We start from the raw sequence: 13,434 nt of genomic DNA, 5'->3' as shown, positions 1-13,434 counted from the left end.
CCTTGTGGTGACCCACATGTATTCACTCTGGAAGAGAATTCAAACCAAATTTGTGGCTATAAAAACACTAAAGTCTTCTTTCTCATTTCCTCTATATTAAGTTCATTGTTGAGGTCCTTTCACTCTCCCCCTTTTATCTTCAAAGAAACATGGCTCCTTCTGGTATGTTTGGATGCCAGAGCCAAAGTTCTGGCTACAACTGTCCCCCACCCCCAGGCAGCTCTTCCATCTCTGATTTGTACACTATTCTCTCTATGTCCAGTGTTACTCCCAACTCATGTCTTTCCCAGACATCTGCCCCATTCTATTCACATTCTGTTCTAATCTCACTCCTGCTTTAACCAACATAATCTTTTCCCTTAAGTTTCAGCCTTTCTGACTAGAGCTGTCTGTTTAGTTTTCCTCTTGGGATCCCCAGTTGTCTACCCTTAGCTCCATTGACACCAAAATGTTTGTGTTCCTCTGCTTGTTGGTTTCTTTTCCTTCTAGGCAGCATTTACTCCGTATAGGCTGGTATGATCACGATGCTTCTGCCCGCCAGCCAGAAGGGTACTCTTGGCTAGAAATAAGGCTCAATGGTGACATTATATTTGTAAGACACTTTTGTCTTTACACTGAATATACTGAAATACTAAACTTGCATTGAAAGGGGCTCATTATGTAAACTATCATGGGGGAAGAGGAAATCTACTTCTGCTGTCCTGGGGCACTGAAAAAAGACATACCAGGGAGCTGGGTCCTCCTGTGACTGACTCTCAGATCATGGTGCAAGTGGGTGTGTGGCAATTATTGCAGTAAGAGGTGTGTGTTGGAATCATTATGCTTCAAAATGAAATATTTGTATGACATTTTCCTCTCATTTCCAATAAAATTAAGAGCTTTGGGGTCTAAATGCTATAACCTTCAAAAGATACAGTCTGAGTACTGCAGTGTTTGTCTATGCACCAGAATAAAGCTTATAAATTAGAATCTGTCAGTCAGAGTTCCTCATGGAAAGGTTATGCTGTACCTGAAAAATGTGTGCTACCTAATTAATTACAGTCTGGATTATGGCTGTAGAAGCAAGATAATGTGATGGGGGAGGAGACCAGGCTCAGGCCTTTATTTTAAGGCTAAACTCAAATTTCTTCATGACTCAGTTACAAGAATTATAGGTTCCCTAGACTTTGTAGCATGGCCCTGGTGGGGAGAAAGTCTGGGGAAGACTATCCTGACTGGAGTGTTAAGGTCCAGTAAATGTAGTTAGTCCAGGCAGTGCAAAGCAGGGAAGAACTGCAGGCTACTTTACCACTCGGTTGGTGATGTGAGATCTGGTTATGGGTAACGGGAGGAGTGGGAAGCACAGGAGTGGACCCTGTTCCTAGAGGAGGAAGGCTGAAATGGGAGGTGGTTATGAGCCCCAGGACTAAAGCTACATGAAAAAGGATAACCAGGCAGGAAACCAAGCTTATGCACTGGACAAACATAAGGTGAGGGAACAGAATACAGAAACTTAAAGGTACATAGATGCTTATGTCTCACTCCTAACTCACCAGTGTCATCCAATTAGAAGCAAAGAAGACAGGGGAAAACAGTAGACACAATATAGTAACCAAATGTCAGGTTCCAGGTCTGAGGAGTATAACTTCTTTCCAGATTGCATTGACTGAAATGTACAAAAATTTTAAGATTCTTTCCACCTTGAACAAGACAGGCTCAGCATCTATGACAGGAAAAGGTCTGAGAAAGAGGTCAAATTTGGGTTGGAAAATTGAGCCAGGGGAAAGTTAAGACTTACAACTACCAGGATATTTTTCTTCTTTCCAACCTATTCTCACACCTACCCTTCACTTCTACACTTGATTTCAAGATTTAGGGGTAGATGTTAATCATTCCCAGCCTGATACAGTTCCAAAGCATGGATTTTGGAACCAGAAACAAATCTTAATTCTACATCTTCCTTGTAAGCCATTAGTCATGCCTCATTTTTTCCCCTGAACCTCAATTTTCCGTTCAATTTCCTCATCTGTAAAATGGGAATACTAGCCCCTTTTTTCTTTGCAAAGTTGTTGTGAAGAGTCAAAAAATAATGCATAATGAAATCAAGCATAATGTGTATACCTGTTCTTGCTCTATAAATATGTTTGAATTGGAATATTTGAGGCAAATTCTGAGATTTATTTGATGTAAAGATTGGCCTTAATATAATTCAAAACTGCATTCTCTGACTGACTTCTTTTACTTAGCGTTATTATCTCTAGCTCCATCAATGTTGGTGTAAATGACAAAATTTCATTCTTGTGGCTGAATAATATTCCATAGTGTATATGGACCCCATCTTCTTTATTCATGCATCAGTCAATGGACATGGGCAGCTTCCATATTTTGGCTATTTTAAATAATGCTTCTATATTATGAAAGTATGGAATGACTAAATTGTACACTTGAAAATAATATTACACTATATGTTTACTAACTGGAATTTAAATAAATAATGTTGTTATAACCATATGGGTGCATGTATCCCTTTAAATTAGTGTTTTTGTAGTTTTGGGGTAAATACCCAGTAGTGGGATTACTGTATTATAATCCAGGGTAATTCTATTTTTCACCTTTTTTCCATAGTTCACTCACATGTGGAATTTGAGAAACAACAACAAACAAAAAGAAAATGAGCAAAGGGGAAAAAAGGAGAGAGAGAGAGAGAGAAAAAAAAACAAGAAACAGACTCTTAGCCATAGAGAACAAACTGATGGTTACCAGAGGGGAGGTGGGGGGATGGGTAAACTAGGCAATGGGGATTAAGGAGTGCACTTGTCATGATGAGTGCTTGGTGTTGTAAGTATTGAATCACTAATTTCTACATCTGAAACTAGTATCATATTGTATGTTAACTATACTGGAATTTAAAATAGAAAATATAAAGTAAAATAATTTTAAAAAACTAACTGCATCTTTTGGATTGTTTTGCACTGGTACTGAGCAGCAATTGGTCAGAGCTTAAAAGACAAGATCTAGGAGAGCTCAGAGCTGAAGAGTAGGGGAAGGGAGAGAGAGAGAGTCTGAGATTGGAGAGAGTGAAAGAGACTAAAAATGGAGAAAAGAATAGGGAAGTAGAAATGAGAAATAACAAAAACATCAAGAGAAGAGGGAAGGGAAAGCAGTAGAGAAAGAAAAGATGGATAGAAAGAATAAAAAAAGAAACAGGAGTGAAAGAGGCCAAAAGATCAAGAGACAGACAGGACAGAGATAAGAGAGAGACAAAGAGAGAGAAAAAGAAAGAGAGAAAGATAAAATGAATGAGGGCTTGGAATAAACTGAATTAAGTTACCATTTGGGTACAGTTGCCACGTGACTCAGAAATTTCACTCTTGGGTATTCACCTAAGAGAAATGAAAACAGATGTCCAGGCAAAATCTAGTGCATGGATACTGATAGCAATTCTATTCATAATAGGTAAAATGTATAAACAACCCAATTTTTCATTAAATGATGAATGGATAAACAAAATGCAGTGTGTTCATGCAATGTAATATTATTTAGCAATAAAAATAATGACTAGTGGGGACACCTGAGTGGCTCAGTCGGTTAAGCATCCGACTTCAGCTCAGGTCATGATCTTGCGGTCTGTGAGTTCCAGCCCCACGTCGGGCTCTGTACTGACAGCTGAGAGACTGGAGCCTGCTTCAGATTCTGTGTCTCCCTCTCCTTCTGCCCCTCCCCCACTCACACTCTGTTTATCCCTCTAAAAAATAAACATTAAAAAAATAATGACTTGCTGACACAGGCTACTACGTGGATGAACCTTGAAGACATTTGGCTAAGTGAAAGAGCCAGTCACATGGGAAAAATACTTTATAATTCCATTTATATGGAATGTCCAGAATAGGCAAATCTGTGGAAACAAGTAGATTAACTGTGCTTAGGGCTGGAAGAAGTGGATATGGAGAGATCGGGAGGGTGATAGCTAAGAGGTGCGGGCTTTCCTTTTGGAGTAATTAAAGTGTTTTATAATTGGCTATTAATGGATGTGCAACTTAGTAAATAAACTAAAAGCTACTGAATTATACTCTTTAAATGGGTGAAATGTGTGGTATGTGAATTATATCTCAGTAAAGCTATTTAAAATGGAGAACCAAACTCAGGCAACAGGCTGGATTTTGCCCAAGGGCTATAATTTTTCTGGCTCCTGGCCTAGCACATGGACCATTTTCAAAAATGTTAAATATGTGCTTGAAAAAAATATGCACTCTCCAGTGCTGGGTCTAAAGTTCCACACATGAAGAAGAAAAAAAAAAAACTGAAGTTTTCTGTTCAAATCTAGACCCTTACTATTATTTTGGTCTTAATCAATTCCTGAGTGAAATATGTTAAAATTTCCTTCTATAATGTTAAGTCTGTTAACTCTTTCCTTAAACAACATGGGTTCGAACAGCACAGCTCCATTTATATGTGGATTATCGTTGTATAACTATATTTTCCTTTCCTTATGATTTTCATAGCACTTTCTTTTCTCTAGCTTACTTTACTATAGGAATGCAGTATATAATACATATAATATAAAATATATGGGTTAATCAACTGTTTATTTTTATCAGTAAGTCTTCTGGCCAATAGTAGGCTATTAATAGCTAAGTTTAGGGGAGTCAAAAGTTATATGTGGATTTTCAATAGTATGGAGGGTCGGTACCCCTAACGGTACCCATCTGCATTGTTCAGGAGTCAGCTGTAGTTTCATATTTTGCATTATATATTTTGATACTTTGTTATGAGAGGCATACAAATTTGAAACAATGTTATCTCCCGAGTAAACTGGATATTTTATCATCACAAATGTATTATCTATTTACAGTAATGCTTCTGTCATAGTTTATTTTGTCTTGTTATTAATATAAACAAACAAGCTTTCTTTAGTTGGTATTTTCCTAGTATATATTTTTCCATTGTTTGACCTTCTGGTTATTTTAAAAATATTATGTAGATACTTAGTTAAAGAGCAAAATTCAACATTCATTCATGACAAAAACTTTAACAAATTATATAAAAGTATATGGAAGGTATAGAAGGAATGAAGCTGAACATAGTAAAAGGCCTGTATGACAAGTCCACAGCTAACATCATATTCAATGCTGAAAGGTTAAAAGTCTTTCCTATAAGATCAGAAACAAGACAAGGGTACTCACTGCCACCACTCTTATTCAACATAGTACTGGAAGTCCTAGCCAGAGCAATCAGGCAAGAAAAAGAAATAAAAGCATCTGAATTAGAAACAAAGAAGTAAAATTATCTCTATTCGCAGGTGATACAATTTTATATAAAGAAATTCTTAATTCTTAAAGATTCCACCAAAAAATTTTTACATCTAATCAATGAATTTATTATAGTTGCAGGGTAGAAAATTAACATACAAAAATGCGTGTGTCTATATGCTAACAATGAATTATGTGGAAAATAAATAAAGAAAATTATCCCATTTATAATAGTATCAAAACAATAAAATACTTAGCAATAAATATAACCAAGGAGGTGAAATATTTGTACATTAAAAACTATAAGACATTAGTGAAAGAAATTTAAGAAGACACAAATAAATCGAAAGCCATCTCATGTTCATTGGGTTGGAAGAATTAATATTGTTTATATGTCCATACCCAAAGCCTTCTATAAATTCAATTCAGTGCAATCCCTATCAAGATTTCAAGATTTTTTTAAACATAAGTAGAAAAAACAATCCTCAAACTTAAATGAAATCACAAAAGACCAAAAAATAACCAAAGAAATCCTGAGAAGGAAGAACAATGAAGGAGGTATCACACTTCTTGATTTCAAGCTATACTATAAAGCTATCCTATTCAAAACTGGAACTATTGTATTGGCATAAAAACAGACACATAGACCAATGGACAGGAATTGAGAGTGCAGAAATAAACATGCATATATAGTCAACTGACATTTGATGAAGACTGTCTCTTCAATAAATGGTTCTGTAATAACTGGATATTCACATGTAAAAGAATGAAATTAGATCACTGTGTTAAACCATTCACAAAAATTAACTAGAAATGGATTAAAAACTTAAACATAAGATTAAAAACCATAAAAATCCTAGAGGAAAACATAAAAGAAAAACTCCTTGATGTTGGCTTTGGTCAATGATATTTTAGATATGACACCACAAGCAACAAAATAAAAAAATAAAGAAGTGGGCCTACATCAAACTAAAACAATTTCTGCACAGCAGAAGAAAGGAACAAAATGAAAAGGCAACCTGTGGAATGAAAAAAATATTTTCAAACCATATATCTGATAAGGGGTTAATACCCAAATGTGTAAAATACTCATACAACTCCATATCAACAAATAAACAAACAAAAAACAACAACCCCACCCCTAAATAATCCATTACAAAATGGTAAAATGACCTGAATAAACATTTTTTTTCCAAAGAAAATACACAAAGGTCCAACAGGTACATGAAAAGGTGTTGAACTACATTAATCATTAAGGAAATGCAAGTCAAAACCACAATGAGGTATCATCTCATACCTATTAGAATATCTGTCATCAAAGACAAAAGAAAACAAATGCTGACAAGGATGCAGAGATAAGGGAACCCTTATGTATTGTTGGTGGGGTTGTACATTGGTGCAGTCATTACAGAAAGCAGTATGGGGGTTCTTCAAAAAATTCAAAATAGAACTGGGCCGCGTGGGTGGCTCAGTCGGTTGAGCATCTGACTTCAGCTCAGGATATGATTTTGCAGTTTGTGAGTTCGAGCCCCACATCGGACTCACTGCTGTCAGTGCAGAGCCCAATTCAGATCCTCTGTCCCCTCTCTCTGCCCCTCCCCAACATGCTCTCTCTCTCTCCCAAAAATAAATAAACATTAAAAAAAAATCAAAATGGAACTACAACATGATCCAGCAATTGCACTTCTGGAACTATATCTGAAGAAACAAAAACTCCATGTTGGAGAGATATTATCACCCCCACATTCATAGCAACATTATTTATAATAGTCAAGACATGGAAACAACTTAAGTGTCCACTGATAGATTAATGGATAAAATGATGTTATAGACTATGTGTGTGTGTGTTAGAATATTACTCAACCACAAAAAAAGAGAAAGAGATCCTGCCATTTGTGACAAATGGATGGACCTCAGGGGCATTATGCTAAGTGAAAAAAGTCAGACAGAGAAAGACAAATATTGTATGACCTCACTTATATGTGGAAACTCAAAACAAAACAAAACCCAAATAATAGAAAATGAGATCAGATTTGTATTTACCAGAAGTGGTGGGCAAGAGATGGGGGAATAGGATGGAGGCATTCAAATAGTACAAAATTCCAATTATAAGATAAATAAGTACTGGAAATGTAATGTAAAACATAATAATTCTAGTTAACATTGTGGTATGGTATATTTGAAAGTAGTTAAGAGAGTAGACCTTAAGAGTTATCATCACAAAGAAGAAACCATTTTTTCCCTTTCTTTTTGTGATCTATATGAGATGATGAGTGCTAACTAAATTTACTGCAGTAATCATTTCACATTATTTGAAAGTTGAGTCATTATGCTGCACATTGTAAACTTACACAGTGCTGTATGTTGATTACATCTCAATAAAACTGGGGAAAATAAAACAACTGGGTAAAAAATAAAGTTAATGAGTACCTTTATCTTCTTCCTCAACAGCTGAAGGACTTTTGTAACTCCAATGACACTTTCTCAATATAAAAGCTGTTGTCAAATTCTTTAATACTTTCTTATATTCTTACAGATTAAATATTACTTTTTTAGTCAATATAGTCAATGTATTTTTAGATTTATTCGCATGTTTATCAATATCTTTGCTTATTACTACCTCTTGCATCTCAGACCTTCCATCCAAGATCCATTACAATCTATCTGAATTATATTACTTAGAATTTCTTTGAGAATATGGTTAAAAATATCTTTATTTTGTTGATAGTGTTGCTATAAACATTGGGGTGCATATGTCCCTTTGAAACAGCACACCTGTATCCCTTGGATAAATACCTAGTAGTGCAATTCCTGGGTCATAGGGTAGTTCTATTTTTAATTTTTTGAGGAACCTCCATACTGTTTTCCAGAGTGGCTGTCAGAAGGAAGACAAATATCATATGACTTCACTTATATGAGGACTTTAAGAGACAAAACAGATGAACATAAGGGAAGGTAAACAAAAATAATATAAAAACAGGGAGAGGGACAAAACAGAAGAGACTTTTAAATATGGAGAACAGAGGGTTCCTGGAGGGATTGTGGGAGGGGGGATGGGCTAAATGGGTAAGGGACATTAAGGAATCTACTCCTGAAATCATTGTTGCACTATATGCTAATTTGGATGTAAATTTAAAAAAATAAAATTTAAAAGATATATATGTGTGTATATATATATATATATTTTTTTTTTAACTTGAAATATAGTTCTGCCAAGTAGGAAATTCTCTTAATACATCAGTTAATTTTTCGCTGTCTTCTATTGCCATTATTATTATCAAGTTAAACTTTTTTATTATTTTTTAAATGTTTATTTAAACATTTAAGAGAGAGAGAGAGAGAGCATGAGCGAGGAAGGGCAGAGAGGGAGAGAGACACAAAATCTGAAGCAGGCTCCAGGCTCTGAGCTTTCAGCACGGAGTCTAACCCAGGGGTTCAAACTCACGAATCATGACATCATGACCTGAGCCGAATTCAGAAGCTTAACTGAGCCACCCAGGTTCCCTCAACAAGTTAATCTTAAGTGTAACTGGATATTTTCATAGATGATCTGTTTTGTTCCTGTTTTCCCCTCCTCACTGCTTTTATTGTATATTCTTTTCTTTAGTGTTCTGTAAAATCTCTATGATGTGTCTAGTGTGGATTTATTTGACTACCTTTGGACTTGTCAGGATTCTAGGTCTTAAAAACAAATGTTTTTCAACAATGTTGAAAAAATTCTCAGCTATTGTGTTTTTAATGCCTCTTTCCTACTCCATGACTGTGCTCTGGAAGTTAGGTATATATTAGATCTGTTCTAACTTCATATCTCTTAATCTCTCATAATTTCCATTTATTGTCTTTCTGTTTTACATTATGGATAATTTGTTTGCATATATCTTATTTTCCTAATTCTCTTTTCATTTATATTTAATCCTATCATCTACGTTTTAGTTTTATTTTATTCCTTTTCCTTTTCTCATTTTGAAAAATTTGGTTTGGTTGTCCAATATAGTCTCTTGTTCTTTGCTTATATTTCAAACATTTTATAGATATCTTTAATCACTTTAAATAAAGTTAACTTTAGGGGCGCCTGGGTGGCTCAGTTAAGTGTCTTGACTTCGGCCTCAGGTCATGATGTCATGGCTCTGGTCATGATCTCTGGGTTTGTGGGTTCAAGCCCACCATCAGGCTCTGTGATAGCTTGGAGCTTGGAACCTGCTTCAGATTCTGTCTCCCTCTCTCTCTGCCCCTCCCCTGCTCATTATCTCTCTCAAAAATAAACATTAAAAAAATAATAATTTTATATTCTATGTGTGATAGTTCTACATTCTTTAGTTTGTGGGTCTGATTCTGATGTTTGTTGTTTCTGTGGGCTTTTAGAGTATCTTATTTTGTGTGTATGTATTTTGCAACTTTTGACTGTGAGATGCTCATTTTCTTTGGACCTCTCTATATAGGAATTTTTGAGGCCTGCATGCATTCTTACCTGAAGCATTTGCCTTTGTCATCACATGTTGGGACTGCTGATCTGAGATCTCATATTTTATTTTTTCAGACCTCATAAGTATGTTGAATTAGGACTACAAAATTCTATGAAGACCATCTATGATTATAAATTCCATGAGAGATTTGTTTTTCTTCTCCACCCAGTGCCAAGTTCGAGGCAGGTGTCCTTGCTATCTCCTGTGAGACAAATTAATTCTTCCTTACTCTTACATTAAAGGGTATAGAACTTTACCAGCCTTATGTGGAAGTTTCCCATAAGATTTCTCATCTTGTGCAAGCCCTAGTATTTATCTTCTTTTTTCTCTCACCTCTTACAGTCATCAATGTAGAAATTCAGTCTCTCAGGGCAACATTTGGCTTTGACAATCATTTACCTCCAGAGTTTCTGCTTTCATTTACTTTCTGGTTGTGGATTCTTTCCTATCATACTAGTTCAGCAACAAATTTTAAAATATTATTATTTCTTAAAGTTTTTAATTCAAATTTGATAATTCAAATATATATAGTGCTGTATATACATATATATGTATATGTATATACAGCACTATATAGAGTGTTAACATATAGTTTAGTATTAGTTTCAGGTGTACAATATAGTGATTCAACACTGTATTTCACCTTATATCTTGTTTTCATTAGGTGGGTCATACAGGGTAGCTAGTAGACATACTGCTAGAAATAGTAATCTCCAGCTAACTTTTATTTATTTAATTTAGTACATATATATATATATATATATACTGTGTATATACTATATAGTATACATATATACATATATATACATATATACTAGTATATATACTATATATATACATATGTGTGTGTATATATATACATAGAGAGAGAGAGAGAAGAAGAGGGGCAGAGGGAGAGGGAGAAAGAGAATCCCAATCAGGCTCCATGCTCAGTGTGGAGCCCTATGTGGAGCTCAATCCCCCTGGCACCATGACCTGAACTGGGATATTAATTCCTGCTCTGCTTTACTTATAAGTTTCCTGTGGGTTCCCAATGAGATAGTGGATATCAAAGTGCTGTAAGGTATAAAGCACAACTTAAATGGCAGTGGGTTGTTATTATAACTAACTGCAAGCCAAACTCATGGTTTGGGCTTAGGAGAGGGGATTCAAAGTTTAAAGTAGAGAGAGTTCATTTCTAGTTGAGGAAATCAGAGAGAAAATTCTGGAGTTGTCTTCTAAGTTGAACCTTAATTTTTAAAAAAGATTTGCTTAGGCTTAAATGGAGGAGAGCATTTTATATGAAGGACACCACATGAACAAAAGCTAGTAGAATGTGCCCTATTCTCAAAGAGAGACTTTATGTCTGGTCTCGTCTATTAGTGCTTATGTAATGGTACTGCCTATATAGTGGTCCCTGATTTAGACCATTAATGGAATCCATATGCCCTGACTTCAGAGACTCCCCAAGCAGCCACAGTTGCCCACATTCATTCTGTATAGAAGATATGTCTTTGGCCTATATCAAAATTGTCTAGGTACAGAATAACTCAAGAAGCATTAGAAGTATACTCACACCAAGACTGACACGTGTGTGTGAATGATAGGCAAGACGGCATGCTGTAGGAGTGGAGGCTGTTGTGGAATGACAAGCAAGGCAATACTGGGTGTGTTGTCGAGGAGGCTGGTGAGTAGAAATATGCAGGTATAGCAAACTCTATCATTGGATTTTTGTATGATACAGATCTTAAAATGTACAAGTAAGATTATAGGCATTGGAGTGAGATAAAGGTGGAATTTCTGAGATTGACAAAATTCTGGTTTCAGCCAAAAGTTTCACAGAATCTACGAAAGCACGTTAGAACAGAAGGAAACTAGCCCAGTCCTTATTTCCCTTCCTCTATACATAGGGATACTGAGGCTGCTAGAGTTTGCCTGCTGATTAGTGGCAAAGGCTGGTATTCTGCTTCCTTATCCCATGATCTTTTCCTTTACTGGACAAATATGTTCATAAATTCTCTTAACGCTCAGTAAACTGCTGTAGCCCAGGTACGTCTAAGCAGAGATAGGAAAGGAAAGCAAGAGACTTGGCAAGACACTTGGGAGATAGGCTGGAGAAGACCATTTTTTTCTCCAAAAGGACTCATCTAAAGTTTCAGGAGGAGGTAGTTGCTTTGTGGAAATCATGGGTTTGTGTACACCAGACATCACTGTCACTCTCTCAGAGTGGGTGGTTGTAAAGACAATTTCATTGTGATATAGTACCTTCTTTATTCCTATGTGTAATGCTGCATGGTTTTGAGTTCCCTGACTCTTTGTAAAGATGTAGAAAATAAATCAACCTTTCAAAAAAGAAAATATAGTACAGTGGTCAAAATTTTAGGCTTTGGCAACACTCTAGCTTGAGTTCAAGTTTTACTACTTAGAAATAACCTTGGGTCTGACCCAGAAATAATGGGTCAGAGCCTCAGGTTCTTTTTATAATGAGAGTAACTACGCTTAACTCATAGGGTTGATGTAAGGATTATCTAAGACACAGCATAAGAAGTTTAGCCTTAGCATTTCTTGGCACATGGTAAGTACATTCTATTATTAGTGTTATTCCCTTGAATCAATATCTCTTTTACCATTTATTATATTCTTATACAATATGTTTTAGCATGGCTTTCATCTCCCAAAACTAATTATGTTACATTTTTGTTAAAAAATCCTTATCTCAAGTGATGTTCTGTAATCAGTTGTGAGATGTGGCAGAAAAAAAAAATTGTTGATAAGACCTTAAACATTGAAGTTGGTGGATAATTTTCCTAAAAATATACTATAGGATGTTCACATTTTTCCGTTCAATACTGTCAGTCTTACCTGTATTTGCCTTCTTAACTGGGAGGGAGGGGCTAAGCAATAGCTGTGAGGAGTGGCATAGAACACTGGAGGCTTCCTTGAGAGTATGCCACATGTGGCCATTATCTTTCACCCGTGGCAACTGAGAATGACTGACCTACAGAAGTTCCACTTCTTGACAGGACACATAGGCTTTACACAATGGCATCTAGCCCAGACTCATCTCCAGCACTTATTCCCCACTAGTTCTTTTTTAATGTTTATTTATTTATTTTTAGAGAGAGAGTGTGTGCCAGTGTGGGGGAGGGGCAGAAAAAGGGGTAGAGAGGCTCTCCCTCCAGGGATGCTCCAGGCTGTCAGTGAAGAGGGAGACACTTGGCTCAATCTCATGACCGGTGAGATCATGACCTGAGCCAAAATTGAGTCAGGACTCAACAGACTAACCCACACAGGCGCCCCTCCCTGCAATTTCTTATTTGCTTTGTCTCAAAGCAGAAGCCATACTCTTCCCTGCCTCTTTGATATTTACCTATGCGGTTCCCTCTGCTTTAGTTGTCTGCTCAGCTACCTTTCCCTCCTGTAAAATTTCCTTTCATTGTTCAAGTCGTGAATGTGGACATGCTATCTCCTCTAGGAAGGTGGAATGTTGTATCTTCTTCAGAATTTTTTTCTGAAATCCTTTTTGGATGAATTAATGACACCCCATGCCCATAGAGCACCAATTTGGCTGGCTTCCCACAGCCTGCATTACCCTTTACAATGCTGCTACCAATCCTCTCAGGGATGCCCTGTCTGCTATCTAGGAATCCTGTGCCAATGAGTGTCACCTGAGGATGACAATGGTAGGTACAGGTGAGATAGTATCACATACTGTCACCACAGAGACCATTAAACACATTAAGGATTGTATCATTTCCTGAATA

Source organism: Panthera tigris, chromosome X (assembly GCF_018350195.1).
Source record: "Panthera tigris isolate Pti1 chromosome X, P.tigris_Pti1_mat1.1, whole genome shotgun sequence".
Taxonomy (NCBI): Eukaryota; Metazoa; Chordata; class Mammalia; order Carnivora; family Felidae; genus Panthera; species Panthera tigris.
The sequence above is the reverse complement of the archived record's forward strand: the minus strand, read 5'-3'. Positions refer to the sequence as shown.